This window comes from Eriocheir sinensis, chromosome 9 (assembly GCF_024679095.1).
Source record: "Eriocheir sinensis breed Jianghai 21 chromosome 9, ASM2467909v1, whole genome shotgun sequence".
Lineage (NCBI taxonomy): Eukaryota > Metazoa > Arthropoda > Malacostraca > Decapoda > Varunidae > Eriocheir > Eriocheir sinensis.
The window spans coordinates 7878749-7894187 of record NC_066517.1 but is presented as its reverse complement, the minus strand read 5'-3'; the positions used below and the strand labels follow the sequence as shown (position 1 = coordinate 7894187).

The 15439-nt window shown below is 45.1% G+C and overlaps 1 long non-coding RNA gene across 1 annotated transcript; it reads right to left on the bottom strand.

The window, feature by feature from the left end:
- Window positions 1-6723: 6723 nt before the first annotated feature.
- LOC126995892 (uncharacterized) lies at window positions 6724-6989 on the bottom strand. Its single transcript, XR_007750812.1, has 2 exons — window positions 6891-6989; window positions 6724-6753 (listed from the first exon to the last, which is right to left on the bottom strand). It is a non-coding gene; the product is annotated as an uncharacterized LOC126995892 (long non-coding RNA).
- Window positions 6990-15439: the final 8450 nt, after the last annotated feature.

The window sequence follows — 15439 nt, the reverse complement described above, 5'->3', positions numbered from 1 at the left end:
TTATGTAGGAAAGAGGAAAGAACTACCATTACTGCTACCACTAACCGGGCGATATAAACGGAAAAGGACACCAGTATTCGAAAGAACTTTACGTTATTATGACAATGAGTAATATCTTAGTTGCCGTAACTGTTGTACTAAACGACATCACAGGGTAGAGAGTTCCAAACATTAACAACTCGATTGAAGAAGAAGTGTTTAGCTTCGTGCGACGATAATCTTTTACCACTTATCTTAAAATTGTGATTTCTTCTTGTTCTATTTGATCGATCAATTGTAAAGTAATCTTCCGCATTAATATCACTGAATCTGTAGTCGCCATTGCGACTGGAGCAGGATTAATCACACAAGACCTTGTCGCACACTCGCTTTAATGCGGTTTACCTGCGGGATAAGCGATACATTCACTTAATCATACAGCACACGACACAGCATAACAGATAATTGATACAGACACATCGAGTATACCAAATTTGTCACCTTATCCTAACAGATCATTAACAATGCACTCTTAAACTCACGACATTGAGGGTCTAATGACAGCCTTTGCAGATCTTCTCTTTCTCGTCAGCCGTGGGAGACGGGAACTCGGCCGCCCTCCCCTGACGCCGTCTCACTCCCGTCTCTCCTCCCGCCCGAGGCGAACCTCTCTATGGCCCCTCATTTGACCCTAGGGTCAACCATGAGGCCCTCCTTATCTATGCCTTTTAGGCACTGTAAACAACATGCCGGGGCGCCCCGCTCTATCTCTAATATTCTACATTCATACACTCCATACATATGGCCTTCATAGGCGCGACATACCATAGGCGCGCCTCCATACATATGGCCTTCATAGGCGCGACATACCATAGGCGCGACTACATACATTTGCCCTTCATAGGCGCGACTACATACATTTGCCCTTCATAGGCGCGACATACCATAGGCGCGACTACACTCCCCCCGTTGGACACGCCGTACGTGTACAAGACATGAGCTAGACAAGGGCACGTGGTGAGAGAGGGACTGCGCCAGTGAGCTGAAAAAAAACCCGACATGTACGTTAAATAGCAGACTGCGGGGAAAAAACTCCTAGGCGCAGCCGCTCCGCCACGGCCGGGGCACCATCACGTGCAAGTGTGACCCTAATCGCAACGAGGGTTGTGTGTCGGCGAGGTAGACCGGGCACCCGACATAGCCCCGGAAGAACGTCACCCCCGACACCAGGATAACGCGAAGGCATGTGGTGGTCCTCTCCACGACCAATTAAGTCAGCCAAGCGGCGCGACAACCCAAACCGAAAGGGTTGACAGCCCATTAAGCCACAACGAGAAAACCGCCCACCAAGACACCGTGGCAAGACTGCCCAACGGGAGCAGAATGGGAAGACCGCCCAAGCAAGCAGAGTGGCAAAACCACCCAAGTACCCAAAGTGGCAAGACAGAACAAGAAATCAGAGGGCAAGACTGCACAAGGAATCAGAGTGGCAAGACTGCACTAATTAATCAGAGTGGCAAGACTGCACAAGGAATCAGAGTGGCAAGACTGCACTAATTAATCAGAGTGGCAAGACTGCACAAGGAATCAGAGTGGCAAGACTGCACTAATTAATCAGAGTGGCAAGACTGCACAAGGAATCAGAATGGCAAGACTGCACAAGGAATCAGAGTGGCAAGACTGCACTAATTAATCAGAGTGGCAAGACTGCACAAGGAATCAGAATGGCAAGACTGCACAAGGAATCAGAGTGGCAAGACTGCACTAATTAATCAGAGTGGCAAGACTGCACAAGGAATCAGAATGGCAAGACTGCACAAGGAGGCAGAGTGGCATGACTGCACAAGGAATCAGAATGGCAAGACTGCACAAGGAAGCAGAGTGGCAAGACTGCACAAGGAATCAGAGTGGCAAGACTGCACAAGGAATCAGAGTGGCAAGACTGCACAAGGAATCAGAGTGGCAAGACTGCACAAGGAATCAGAGTGGCAAGACTGCACAAGGAATCAGAGTGGCAAGACTGCACAAGGAATCAGAGTGGCAAGACTGCACAAGGAATCAGAGTGGCAAGACTGCACTAATTAATCAGAGTGGCAAGACTGCACAAGGAATCAGAGTGGCAAGACTGCACAAGGAATCAGAGTGGCAAGACTGCACTAATTAATCAGAGTGGCAAGACTGCACAAGGAATCAGAGTGGCAAGACTGCACAAGGAAGCCAGAGTGGCAAGACTGCACAAGGAATCAGAGTGGCAAGACTGCACAAGGAATCAGAGTGGCAAGACTGCACAAGGAATCAGAGTGGCAAGACTGCACAAGGAATCAGAGTGGCAAGACTGCACAAGGAATCAGAGTGGCATGACTGCACAAGGAAGCAGAGTGGCAAGACTGCACAAGGAATCAGAGTGGCAAGACTGCACAAGGAATCAGAGTGGCAAGACTGCACAAGGAAGCAGAGTGGCATGACTGCACAAGGAATCAGAGTGGCAAGACTGCACAAGGAATCAGAGTGGCAAGACTGCACAAGGAAGCAGAGTGGCAAGACTGCACAAGGAAGCAGAGTGGCAAGACTGCACAAGGAGGCAGAGTGGCAAGACTGCACAAGGAATCAGAGTGGCAAGACTGCACAAGGAATCAGAGTGGCATGACTGCACAAGGAAGCAGAGTGGCAAGACTGCACAAGGAAGCAGAGTGGCAAGACTGCACAAGGAGGCAGAGTGGCAAGACTGCACAAGGAATCAGAGTGGCAAGACTGCACAAGGAAGCAGAGTGGCAAGACTGCACAAGGAATCAGAGTGGCAAGACTGCACAAGGAATCAGAGTGGCAAGACTGCACAAGGAAGCAGAGTGGCAAGACTGCACAAGGAGGCAGAGTGGCATGACTGCACTAATTAATCAGAGTGGCAAGACTGCACAAGAAATCAGAGTAGCAAGACTACACGATGGAGGCAGAGTGGCATGACTGCACAAATGTATCAGGGTGGCAAGACTGCAAAAAGAATCAGTATGGCAAGACTACGCAATGTGACAAAGTGGGAAGACCGCCCAAGCAATCAGAGAGGCAAAATCGTACAAAGTTACAGCGTGGCGGGACCGCCCAAGTTAGTGTGGCGAGACCGCCCAAATCAGTATGGCGAGACCGCCCGAGTCTGTGTGGCGAGACCGCCCGAGTCTGTGTGGCGAGACCGCCCAAGTCAGTGTGGCGAGACCGCCCAAGTCAGTGTGGCGAGACCGCCCAAGTCAGTGTGGCGAGACCGCCCAAATCAGTATGGCGAGACCGCCCAAGTCAGTGTGGCGAGACCGCCCAAGTCAGTGTGGCGAGACCGCCCAAGTCAGTGTGGCGAGACCGCCCAAGTCAGTGTGGCGAGACCGCCCAAGTCAGAGCAGAGTGGCGAGAGAACCCACAACTCCGACATGGCGAGACTGCCCGCGGAATCAGGTCCCCATCCCTCTTGTCCTCTCCTTCGGTTGCCAATGTAAAGGTATACCACCTCCACCAGAACTCCTGTTGAGGGGTCTTGTCTCTTGTCCTCCTCTTCGGTTGCCAATATAGAGGCATGCCACCGCCTCCGTAACTCCCGTTGAGGGCTCTTAGCTCTTGTCCTCTTCGGTTGCCTATGTAGAGGTACACCACAGCTTCCTGAAATCACGCTGAGGGCTCTGGTCTCTTGTCCTCCTCTTCGGTTGCCAATGTAGAGGTACGCCACCGCTTCCGGAACTCCCGTTGAGGACTCTGGTCTAGAAACCTTAAACATCAGGCTCAGGGCGTTGCAGTTGAGAGGTAGGCTCTACCCTCGCCGAACAGATGTATACCATCGCCCAGATGGAGACCGGCCTGCCCATTAGACTCTGCTCGTACTACCAAAGAAACCCTAGAGCGTCCGCGTGCTCTCCTTGCTACTCTTCATGAACAGGCCTCGATATCCGCCGACACTGTAGCGAGCTCCCTCCTGCCTTAGGTTGACCAGTACTCCCAGTAACTAACTGCCCATGTCGTGTCCTTGACGACCCTCTGGAGAATCCACCAGATACCTTCACCTCCCAGAGAGTTCATTCGTTCCTGTAGTAGTGTAACATGTGTGTCGTTCCCCTCCCCTTCTTTCTCTCTTGTGAGCAAGCAACTGAGTGCAGAAGCCGACCCCATCGTTATGAGTGGCTCGTTGACCATCCACCCCGATAGTGCGTAAAGACTCTGGCTACGGAGGTCCTGCTGAAGGACCTCTGCGTCATCGTCCGATTGGAGTAGTCTTCTTCAATTTCAATTCTTCAATTTGCGTCATCCCCAACCTGCTTATGGCACTGGTTTTCCGCCAACTGTTCCCTGCGAAACACCACTAGTAACTCGTGCCCAAACTGATAAACCCAGACTCTATCCTTCGACCGCGTTCCCGGTCCCTAGAAGTCTACTCTCCACGCTCTCTGTCCGTATCGCGGCGTGCCCTTGTTCTTGGCGTTTGCGGGCCTCCCAGAACGTGGCTCCTGTACTCCTCCCTCGGTAAGGTGGCCTCCCGCTACACTCCGCCGAGCCCTCGTGCACCTCAACCGCTTAGGGTGAGTCTTGGCTACCGATATTACTAAGTTAATATGGTGCCCACCGCTCACATGTCTACTATTCACGGACATGCCTTTGTCTACCTGACCCACACAGGCTGATTACGGCCCTGGTCACTATTTCCCCTTCCTCTCTATCTCCGCCGTTGCAGAGCGGCTCTCCACTCCAGGTTTCTCTCAGTGGTCGCCACATTCCAGCCACAGTCATCCTTGACAGCTCCTGCTTTGGCTCACAAAAGACTCTAGTGCCCGGGTCTATGGCAGTGTCATGCGTGTCAATACTTGTGTCGAAGATCTGGTCTAAAGTCCGTAAAGAGAGTCCTCGGCAGAACAGCCAGAGCTTGTAGCACGTAAATGCTAGTCTCAACGCAAACAGCATGCCCTCCATAGGTGTTGACCTCTCAGACAACCTGTCCAGCCTTTATACATACCCGTAAGACCCTGCGGAACCTTAATCAGTAGTCAGCGCTCTATTACTCTACTGCATACTTAGTAACAGACGGCGGAAGGCTCCCAGCTGACCCCTACTTGCCATGCATGAGTCACGCTGGAGGTCTAACATGACAACACAACTAATAACAAACGAACCACAGGATCCACAAACAGCGGACGCACCTAAATTGCATGTATCGTCAGTTGACCATTATCCCATTCAAACACCGCGCGCAACACCACTGTCGTGCACACTACTCTCACTACCACCGCCGTGCACACCGCGCTCAAAATCACTGTCGTGCACACCGCGCTCAAAATCACTGTCGTGCACACCGCACTTATTACCACTGCCGTGCACACTGTGCTTATTACTGTCGTGCACGCCGCGCTTATTACCACTGTCGTGCACACGGCTTATTACTGTCGTGCACGCCGCGCTTATTACCACTGTCGTGCACACTGTGCTTATTACTGTCGTGCACGCCGCGCTTATTACCACTGTCGTGCACACTGTGCTTATTACTGTCGTGCACGCCGCGCTTATTACCACTGTCGTGCACACTGCACTCAATACTACTGCCGTGCACGTCGCGTTTATTACCACAGCCGTGCACACTGCACTCAATACCACTGTCGTGCACGTCGCGTTTATTACCACAGCCGTGCACACTGCACTCAATACCACTGTCGTGCACGTCGCGTTTATTACCACAGCCGTGCACACTGCACTCAATACCACTGTCGTGCACGTCGCGTTTATTACCACAGCCGTGCACTGCACTCAATACCACTGTCGTGCACGTCGCGTTTATTACCACAGCCGTGCACACTGCACTCAATACCACTGTCGTGCACGTCGCGTTTATTACCACAGCCGTGCACACTGCACTCAATACTACTGTCGTGCACGTCGTGTTTATTACCACTATCTCTTTCTCGTCACGCATACAACACGTGACCACTGAGCGTCGCCAATTACGTCTAACGTGTATCACCAGATACGTTTAACACAACTCATCAACGATCACTGAGCGTCATCAACCACCTTTCAACAATCACGTCCAACGCATACCACCAGATGCGTTTAACACAACTTATCAACAGTCATTCGCATACCTTAATTGTGCGTCTTATTTTCATCACGCGCAAACATGTGTGGTTACCCAGGGCTGTGAACAAGAGTGCCTTCGTACACCAGCCTAATATATTTGGTGACCTCTGACCATACTGTCATAACATTCCCGACGATAAATTGCCCTTGCGATAGTAAACCTCTCCCTTATTCTTCCTCTTCACTCTTCCACCTTTCACCCCCTCTCATTTCCCTCTATTTCCTCACATCGCCAAACGGCGATAACACTCCCATCACAACTGAGTTTTCATTTATCACAAATGGTTACTTCATTTATCACAACTGAGTTTATCATTTGTGTACCGTCACACCAAGCGCTATAGCAATGAGTGTCACCGTTCACACCAAATCCATGGCAGCACCAAAAGCCGCTAACAACGTATCACTATCACTCGTAATACCCGGCCGTAGAACGAAGTTGTCCAGCACTTCGTCACGCCGTCGCGGCGCTGGGTTCACCACGTCAGCGAAAGTACTCGTTCCACAACTCCCGTAGACTGTATTCATCCTGTCACCTCGCACCTCGAGGTTCGACACTTGATCGACGTTCTCTCGCCTCTGCATTCGACCCGTTGTCGTAAACTGTAGTCGCCATTGCGACTGGAGCAGGATTAATCACACAAGACCTTGTCGCACACTCGCTTTAATGCGGTTTACCTGCGGGATAAGCGATACATTCACTTAATCATACAGCACACGACACAGCATAACAGATAATTGATACAGACACATCGAGTATACCAAATTTGTCACCTTATCCTAACAGATCATTAACAATGCACTCTTAAACTCACGACATTGAGGGTCTAATGACAGCCTTTGCAGCTCTTCTCTTTCTCGTCAGCCGTGGGAGACGGGAACTCGGCCGCCCTCCCCTGACGCCGTCTCACTCCGTCTCCTCCCGCCCGAGGCGAACCTCTCTATGGCCCCTCATTTGACCCTAGGGTCAACCATGAGGCCCTCCTTATCTATGCCTTTTAGGCACTGTAAACAACATGCCGGGGCGCCCCGACTACTCGCTCGGGGCGCCCCGCTCTATCTCTAATATTCTACATTCATACACTCCATACATATGGCCTTCATAGGCGCGACATACCATAGGCGCGCCTCCATACATATGGCCTTCATAGGCGCGACATACCATAGGCGCGACTACATACATTTGCCCTTCATAGGCGCGACATACCATAGGCGCGACTACAGAATCCTTTAAACATTTTAAACACTTCTATTAGATCGTGCAAGTCGATCTAGATCTGATTGTAAAGCTTCTTCGTCGAGTGTCGCAGTTAATTTACTAGCAATTTTTGTGTCATCAGCAAATTTTGATACTTTGCAAGTGAGCCCATCATCGATATCATTAACATAAATTAAGAAGAGCATGGGGCCAAGCACTGATCCTTGAGGTACGCCGCTTCTGACTTCGAGCCAGTTAGATGTAACACCGTTTAGAACTACTCTCTGTTTCCGCTCAGAGAGCCAGTCCACAAGCCAATTGTGAATGTTACCCGAGATACCGTGCCCCAATAGTTTGCTGAGCAATCGTTGGTGGGGGACCTTATCAAATGCCTTTTGAAAATCCAGATATATGATATCTACTGATCTGCTTTCATCGAACACCTCAAAAATATAATGAAAAAAATCAAGTAAGTTAGTCAAACACGAACGTTTACTTCGGAAGCCATGTTGCGAATTATTTATTATATTATTTTCTTCGAAGAATTTCACCATATTGTCGCGAATGATAGTCTCCATTAACTTACAAACAATCGATGTCAGGCTAATTGATCGATAGTTTCCTGGATGAGACTTGTCCCCCATTTTGAAAATTGGTTTGACATTTGCAAGTTTCCAATCTGACGGAATTTTTCCAGCTGTTAAAGATTTATTGAATATGATGGAGAGCGGTTTACAAATTTGATGTTTGATTTCTTTTAAGACCCTAGGGGTAATTTTGTCTGGACCAGGAGCTTTGCTTACTTTAATCTTTTCAATTGTGCGTAAAATGTCACTTTCTACGATGAGCAAGCCACTTAACATCTTTTCGGTCCTTCTAACCTCCGGCGGTTGAGATGATAAACAATCTTCGTCGGTAAATACGGATGCGAAAAATTTATTTAGGATTGTAGCCATTTCATTTTCATCGTTCGTGTGGTTACCATTATCATTAGCAAGCGGTCTGATACCACAAGTGAGTGACTTTTGATTATTTACATAGCTAAAAAAATCTTTAGGATTAGATTTACTCGTTTCCGCTATATATTTTTCAAGATTTTTCTTGCTTCGTTTTATTAATTTCTTGTTTTCGCGGCGAATTCTGTCCAACTCTAGTTTGTCAGCCTCACTCTGAGTTGATATGTATCTATTGTATACGCATTTTTTAAGAGATAGGCTATTTTGAATTTCGTTATTCCACCATTTGGGTTTCTTCTTAAAAGTTGAACGTCTGTTACGATAGGGTACGCATATGCTTATGGCATTGTTCAATATTGTGGTGAAGGCCCCCCAAGATTTATCAATATCTGTTTCCGCCGAGATTTCAGTCCAATCAGAATTATTTAGAATTGATCGGAGTCTTACGAAATTCGCTCTCTGATAATCAGGCACCTTTTCTTTACTAGGAGTTACTTTACTTTCTTTCATATTGATGCTGAATGTGATTGTTCGGTGATCGCTAGAACTAAAAATTGGACCAACATTTACTTCGTTAACTAGATCAGCTGTCGTTGAAAAGATAAGGTCAAGTATATTATTTTCCCGAGTCGGTTCTTGAACATGTTGATGCAAATCACTTTCTAGTAAATTTGTGTACAGGTCGAGCCCTGTATGACAGTTCAACGGTTCACCCCATCTTTTCACTGGCAAGTTAAAGTCCCCTACAATTACTGCCTCGCAACTGCTACTTGTTTCTAATAATAATTCACTTAATGCGTGGTCGATATCAAGAGTCTGCCTTGGCGGTCTGTAGATAAGTCCAATTACTGTTTTACGAGATTTATTTTTAATTTCAATGAAGACCGTGTCTACATTGGTTATAATCTGTTTTTACGGATACTGGATGGAGAGAGTTGTGGATATAAAAGATAACGCTTCCACCCTGTCTGTTCTCTCTTTCATGACTAAAGATGGTATAACCCGGTAATCTATATTCCGCAATGAAATCTCTATTTGAAGTGTCTATCCAAGGTTCTGTGACTCCGATGATGTGGTAATGATTTGCAGCTGCGAGGAAAAGGAAAGGTATGAAGAGAAAGAAGAGAAAGAGGAGGAGAGAAAGAGATGGAAGAATACAAGGAGTGACAGGAAGGAAGGGAGGAAAGGAATGATGGAGGAAGGGAGGGAAGGAAAGGAATGATGGAAAAAGGGAAAATAAAGAAAGAAGGAAGAGGAGAAGAAGAAAAGAAAGGAAGAGATAAAAGAACACTCTCTCTCTCTCTGTCCTCGTCTTTTTCAATACCTCCTTGCTCTTGTCTTTAATTTCCAGAGCTCACCGCAGATTTCTCAAGAATCAGAGGGAAATGGAACACACACACACACACACACACACACACACACACACACACACACACACACGCACATGATCCTTTTTCACTTTATGCCTTTTCCCTCGTCTCCTCCGTACCACTTTCCCTCTCACACCGCTCTCTCTCCCTTCCCTTCACTGGCTCACTGAGGTATTTCTGGGTTACCTTCGTTTTGAGCGCTCTCTAGATTTAGGGAAAAAGGTAAATTCGGTGTGGCAACGTCTAAGGTCATATGGCACCGAAGAGCAGGAGAAAATATAAAGAAATGTAAGTTGAGAAAAGAAATACGAAGAAAGAAGTTAAGAAATGAGATATAAGATGTTAATTAATGCAAAATCAGAAAAAAAAGACTTGGTGCTGGAGTGTTTAGAGTCAGATGGCACCAAATAACCTGAGTAAAAAAAAAAAATATATATATATAAAAATATATATAAATAAATATATATATATATATATATATATATATATATATATATATATATATATATATATATATATATAAGTTGAGGAAAGAAATAAGAAGAAACAAGTTAAGAAATGAGAAATAAGAAGATAATGCAAAACTTACATAATTTATCGTCTTTCGTTCAAAGGCTATTTTTTTTTTTTTCGGTATCATAATAATTCTTCATTGATTTTGTTTCCTTTGAGTTCTCGATATTCTTCTTTTCTCATGGTTGTGGCATAAGTATCCCTTTTCCCTGGTGGTGAGTGTGTGTGTGTGGGTTGGCTGCAGGGTGATTTCCACGAACCTCAGCTGTTTTAGGAACGGCCGAGGAAATGTGTTTGCCGGTGCATTTAAGGTATATACGCAAGTGGTGGTCAGTCGATATTCGGGAGGCATTAAAGGAGATAAGGAGAGAAGGAAGGAAATGAAGAAGGCAGGAAGGAAGGAAGGCAGGAAGGAAGGCAGGAAGAAAGGAAGGAAGGAAAAAAGGGAGGAAGGGAAGGAAGGAAGGAAGGAAGGAAGGAAGGAAGGAAGGAAGGAAGGAAGGAAGGAAGGAAGGAAGGGAGGAAGGAAGGAAGAAAGGAAGGAAGGAAGGAAGGAAGGAAGAAAGGAAGGAAGGAAGGAACGAAAGAAGGGAGGAAGGGAAGGAAGGAAGTTAAAGTCTTTACCCTTTTCCGTGATTATAATCTTGCGGTCATTCGAGCCCTTTTTTCCGCGATCTTATTTCACACTCCGCTGGGCACCCTCTCCCGTCACCCTCTCGCTGACCGTCCTACCCCAACTCCCGTTACCCCCCGGTCCAGTACCCCCAGTTCCGTACGCTAGCCCGAGAGGGGGTGGGGGGGTCCAGCTACCCCCTCTTGCGTCATCCCCCCGCCTCCCACTTCCGTGCCCCCCCCACTTCCAACTACCCCCACTTCCTAACATTTGTTACTACTCTTGTGTCTTAGTGCACTCCCTTGGTTTAGTGGTTAACATATAAAGCCACGAATTCATTGACCTGGGATCGATTCCCGACCTGTGCAGTCACAAGCAACTTAATTAACCAGCTGTTCATCCACACTTTCGTAATAGTCGATAAATGGGTACTTGTGGAAGGTATAGAATGATTTCACGCCTGCCCTTTGTCCTCAGGTAATGTTTTTTTATCCAACTCATATCCTACTGATAGTCTTCTACCTCTTAAAATCCGCCGCCATGTTGCCTCTCTTTCTACCTTCTATCGCTATTTTCACGCTGACTGCTCTTCTGAACTTGCTAACTGCATGCCTCCCCCCTCCCGCGGCCCTGCTGCACTCGACTTTATACTCATGCTCATCCCTATAAGAGTTAACCAGCATCTTCACTCTTTCATCCCTCACGCTAGTAAGCTCTGGAACAATCTTCCTTCATCTGTATTTCCTCCTGCCTACGACTTGAACTCTTTAAAGAGGAGGGTATCAGGACACCTCTCCTCCCGAAGTTGACCTCTCTTTCGGCCACCTCTTTTGATTCTTTTTTTTTTTTAGGAGCAGCGAGTAGCGGGCTTTTTATTATTGTTTCCTTTTTTTGAGTCATTGAGCTGTCTCCTTTGTTGTAAAAAAAAAAAAAGGCTCGCTTCACGTGAACTCTAGGGTGGATCGATTTTACCCTTTTTTTTCGAATTCCCTATTCTAATAGTGACAAAAATTTGCGCATGGCTGAGAAAATAGCCTCTGAAAAATGTTAGCTTAATTGGTAATCATCTTCTGCACCCGGCAGTGCGATGAAAATCATACATTAGTATTAAAAAGTCTTTTCATTAAATTTCAAAAATATTTAAAAATCTTTAAATTTCAAAAATATTTAAAAATGTATCAAAATTATTTATAATAGCTACGAAGTTGATGAAAAAGAACTCATATCATCGTTTTTTCAAGCACGTTGTCCTACGTTAATATCTTTTGCCCCCGGGAACAACGTCAAATGTGGAAAAAAAAGGTAATTTTTGGTTATTTCGTGATCGACTCTTTGGCTTAAATGATGCATTTATATATTTCCCACAGCATTTATATTGTTGCAGGCATGAAGCAATATATGCGTGTACGTCGTACCTCACCTTATACAGCCCCAACCACCACCATTATTTTGGCAGTATTCAGAAGAGACGACCTTGAAACGCACGCACTGAGCTGCGCTCCTTCAGTTACCCTTTGATTACGTTGGAAGCAGGAGGGTGATTTTCAGCTGTATCTTTGAGTATTTAGAGTGTGTGTGTGTGTGTGTGTGTGTGTGTGTGTGTGTGTGTGTGTTCATTGGCTCAATCTCTCTGCTCATATCTTCGTTTGTTTTTCTCAACTTTTTTTTTTCATTTTGTTACGTAGCAGAATAATACATTATTCCTTTATCTTTATAGGGTGGCTACCGCTACAACTATGACATCGGTTACATGTCCAATATTTGGAGCAGGGAAAGATTTGCAATTGCAATCTTTTCCCACATGTGAAGATGTGATGCAATACTTCTATCATGTGAAAATTGAGATATGATCATCAAAAAAGGAAACTACATTCAAAGACATCGCCGCGGTGGTCACGGAGAGACTGGAATACTTGTGGAAATTAGCTTTCCAGCACTTTCGACGACACGGATAAGTCCAATGATGAAAAGTTATCTTTTTCTGGCTCTTCTTATTTTATTTCGATCAATCACTGCACTGACATCATCTTCTCGTATCGACGCAACATCTTCTAACACAGAAGAAGCAATAAATGAAGCAGCTCTGTCTGGGACACCCGTACGATCACAAATTTCAGAAAGTAAAGGGAGTTGAATTGTTTGCTGGGAATCGGGACAAATACACTCTCAGAAATGACAGGTATATAAAGGGTATATTTGCAATGCGAGGTGATATTGTTATACATATACCCTTTTCCTACCTTAGTTTTCTGAGTAAGGGTATATGTGAGCGAATTATACCCTTTTTTTTATTACACAGAAGAGTAGAGAAAGGGTATATAATGTTCCTAATAAGAAAAATACTATGATCCAAATTGCAATTATTGGAAATACCTTGCTTTATTTATTATTCGGGGTATTTTTCTGAGTATGAAATAACTTTAAATAAGACGATAACACAATCTATGTTGATGTTATCGAATGAAAATGAACATTATTACTCAGCTGATATCTGGCAATGATTCACTTGCGAGCTGCCACTTATTGTGAATATATTTAATTAGAAAAAAAAAATTATCAAATCAATATCTTAATATGTGGCATAATACGATACTGTCTTCTGGTAGTAATTATTAGTAAAAAGTCTATCTTATATTGTCTTCCAAGGTGACAATGGCTGTATTACCTTCATTAGAAAACAATTGAATAGCCGTTTCTTTTATCAAATAGTACTTATCGTGAGCAAAGCAAAATGTTTGTTGAAGTTACGACACGCAAGTGTGTAACAGATTGATGAGATAGTCTCGGGACATATACTAAAAGAAAGCCTGGTCGTATATTTCACTTATGGCTTCGCAAGCATGGCAGGAAGCGAAAATACATAACCGCTGCACCCTTCGGCTGCTGCTCCTCCCCCACGGACACCACAATTAACACGTGCTGTGCCAGATATGGAGAGAAAGTGAAAAGAAAACAAGTAACATTATAAGTGAAGAGAAGATAATACCTAATCGGGGCTGTCAAATTTCATGTTAGTATTCCCGAAATGCTTTAGTTTGTCTTACAGTGGGTTCGTTTTCTGTTTGGCCGGTTTTAGGAGTAGGTTCCAATATTATGGCAGGGCCATGTATTTAGTAGTGATAGTAGTAGTATTTAGTGAGTTGAAGGATGTGATTATTATTTATTATGTACACAAATTGTTCCTGGAATTATTGTCGTCATCAATACTTACGAAAACAAAGTTTTATTGCGGTTTGCGTTTGCTACCATTTAGAAGACTGTAGAGGTGAGACGGGAAAATAAAGGCGAGCAGGAGCAAGTACGCGGCCGTGCTGCTTTAGACTCAGAGTAGGGATGGGCAAGTACCGTTACTTTGAGTACCGGTAGTACCGGTACCGAAAACTCAAGTACCGTTAGTACCGGTACCGGTACCCGAAGGAGTTTTTTTTTTTTCTTAATGACTTCTGATGAAATTCCCAAATAAATTTCCTGTAAAGAAAACTCTCTCTCTCTCCTTTAACTTAATATCAACTAGAGTAGAAATGCAACGTTTAGGAGCCTTCTGATTAATGTAAAATCACTTATATATAGGTTTGGACAGACCACCTAGTCTGGACCATGGGGTCTGTGTGTTCTGATTTTCTATGTAAATCTATGTAAATCTCTCTCTCTCTCTCTCTCTCTCTCTCTCTCTCTCTCTCTCTCTCTCTCTGAATGCAGTGAATATTTATTTTTTCGATAAAAAAAATAGCATGTATAGTTATTATGGATGTACTCGATCATAGTCTAATAACAATAACAATATTTATTAGCAACCTAAAAAAGAAAAAGAATCGGACATGAAGAATTATCCAGTAACTCCAATAAATAAATAAAATAATAAAATAATGGAAACGAGAGCTGTGATGGAAACGGAAAGCAGGACAAAATGGTGGGAACTTGGGGAGACGGTCAGCGGGGCAGTGACTCAGCGTCTACACACAGGGCCCATACCACATGGAGGCGGGGGAGCGCCGAGCGTCACTAAGATCCAAACGGTACCGGTACTAGCGGCAATGCGCAGTGCCGAGTGATCATTAAGCTTCCCGGAACCCAAGTGATCATGAGGCTTCGCGGTACCAGGTACCGATACCGGGTACCGCGATGAATCGATTCTTCGCGGTACCAGGTACCGTTACCTGGTACCGGTACCTGGTTTCGGTACTGGTACCGCGAAGCCTCATGATCACTTGGGTTCCGGGAAGCTTAATGATCACTCGGCACTGCGCATTGCCGCTAGTACCGGTACCGTTTGGATCTTAGTGACGCTCGGCGCTCGCCCGCCGCCATGTGGTATGGGCCCTGTGTGTAGACGCTGAGTCACTGCCCCGCTGACCGTCTCCCCAAGTTCCCACCATTTTGTCCTGCTTTCCGTTTCCATCACAGCTCCCGTTTCCATTATTTTATTATTTTATTTATTTATTGGAGTTACTGGATAATTCTTCATGTCCGATTCTTTTTCTTTTTTAGGTTGCTAATAAATATTTTTATTGTAATTAGACTATGATCGAGTAGTCGAGTACTCTCTCTCTCTCTCTCTCTCTCTCTCTCTCTCTCTCTCTCTCTCTCTCTCTGAATGAAGTGAATATTTATTTTTTCGATAAGAAAATAGTATGTATAGTTATTATGAATGTACTCGATCATAGTCTAATAACAATAACAATATTTATTAGCAACCTAAGAAAAAAAAATCGGA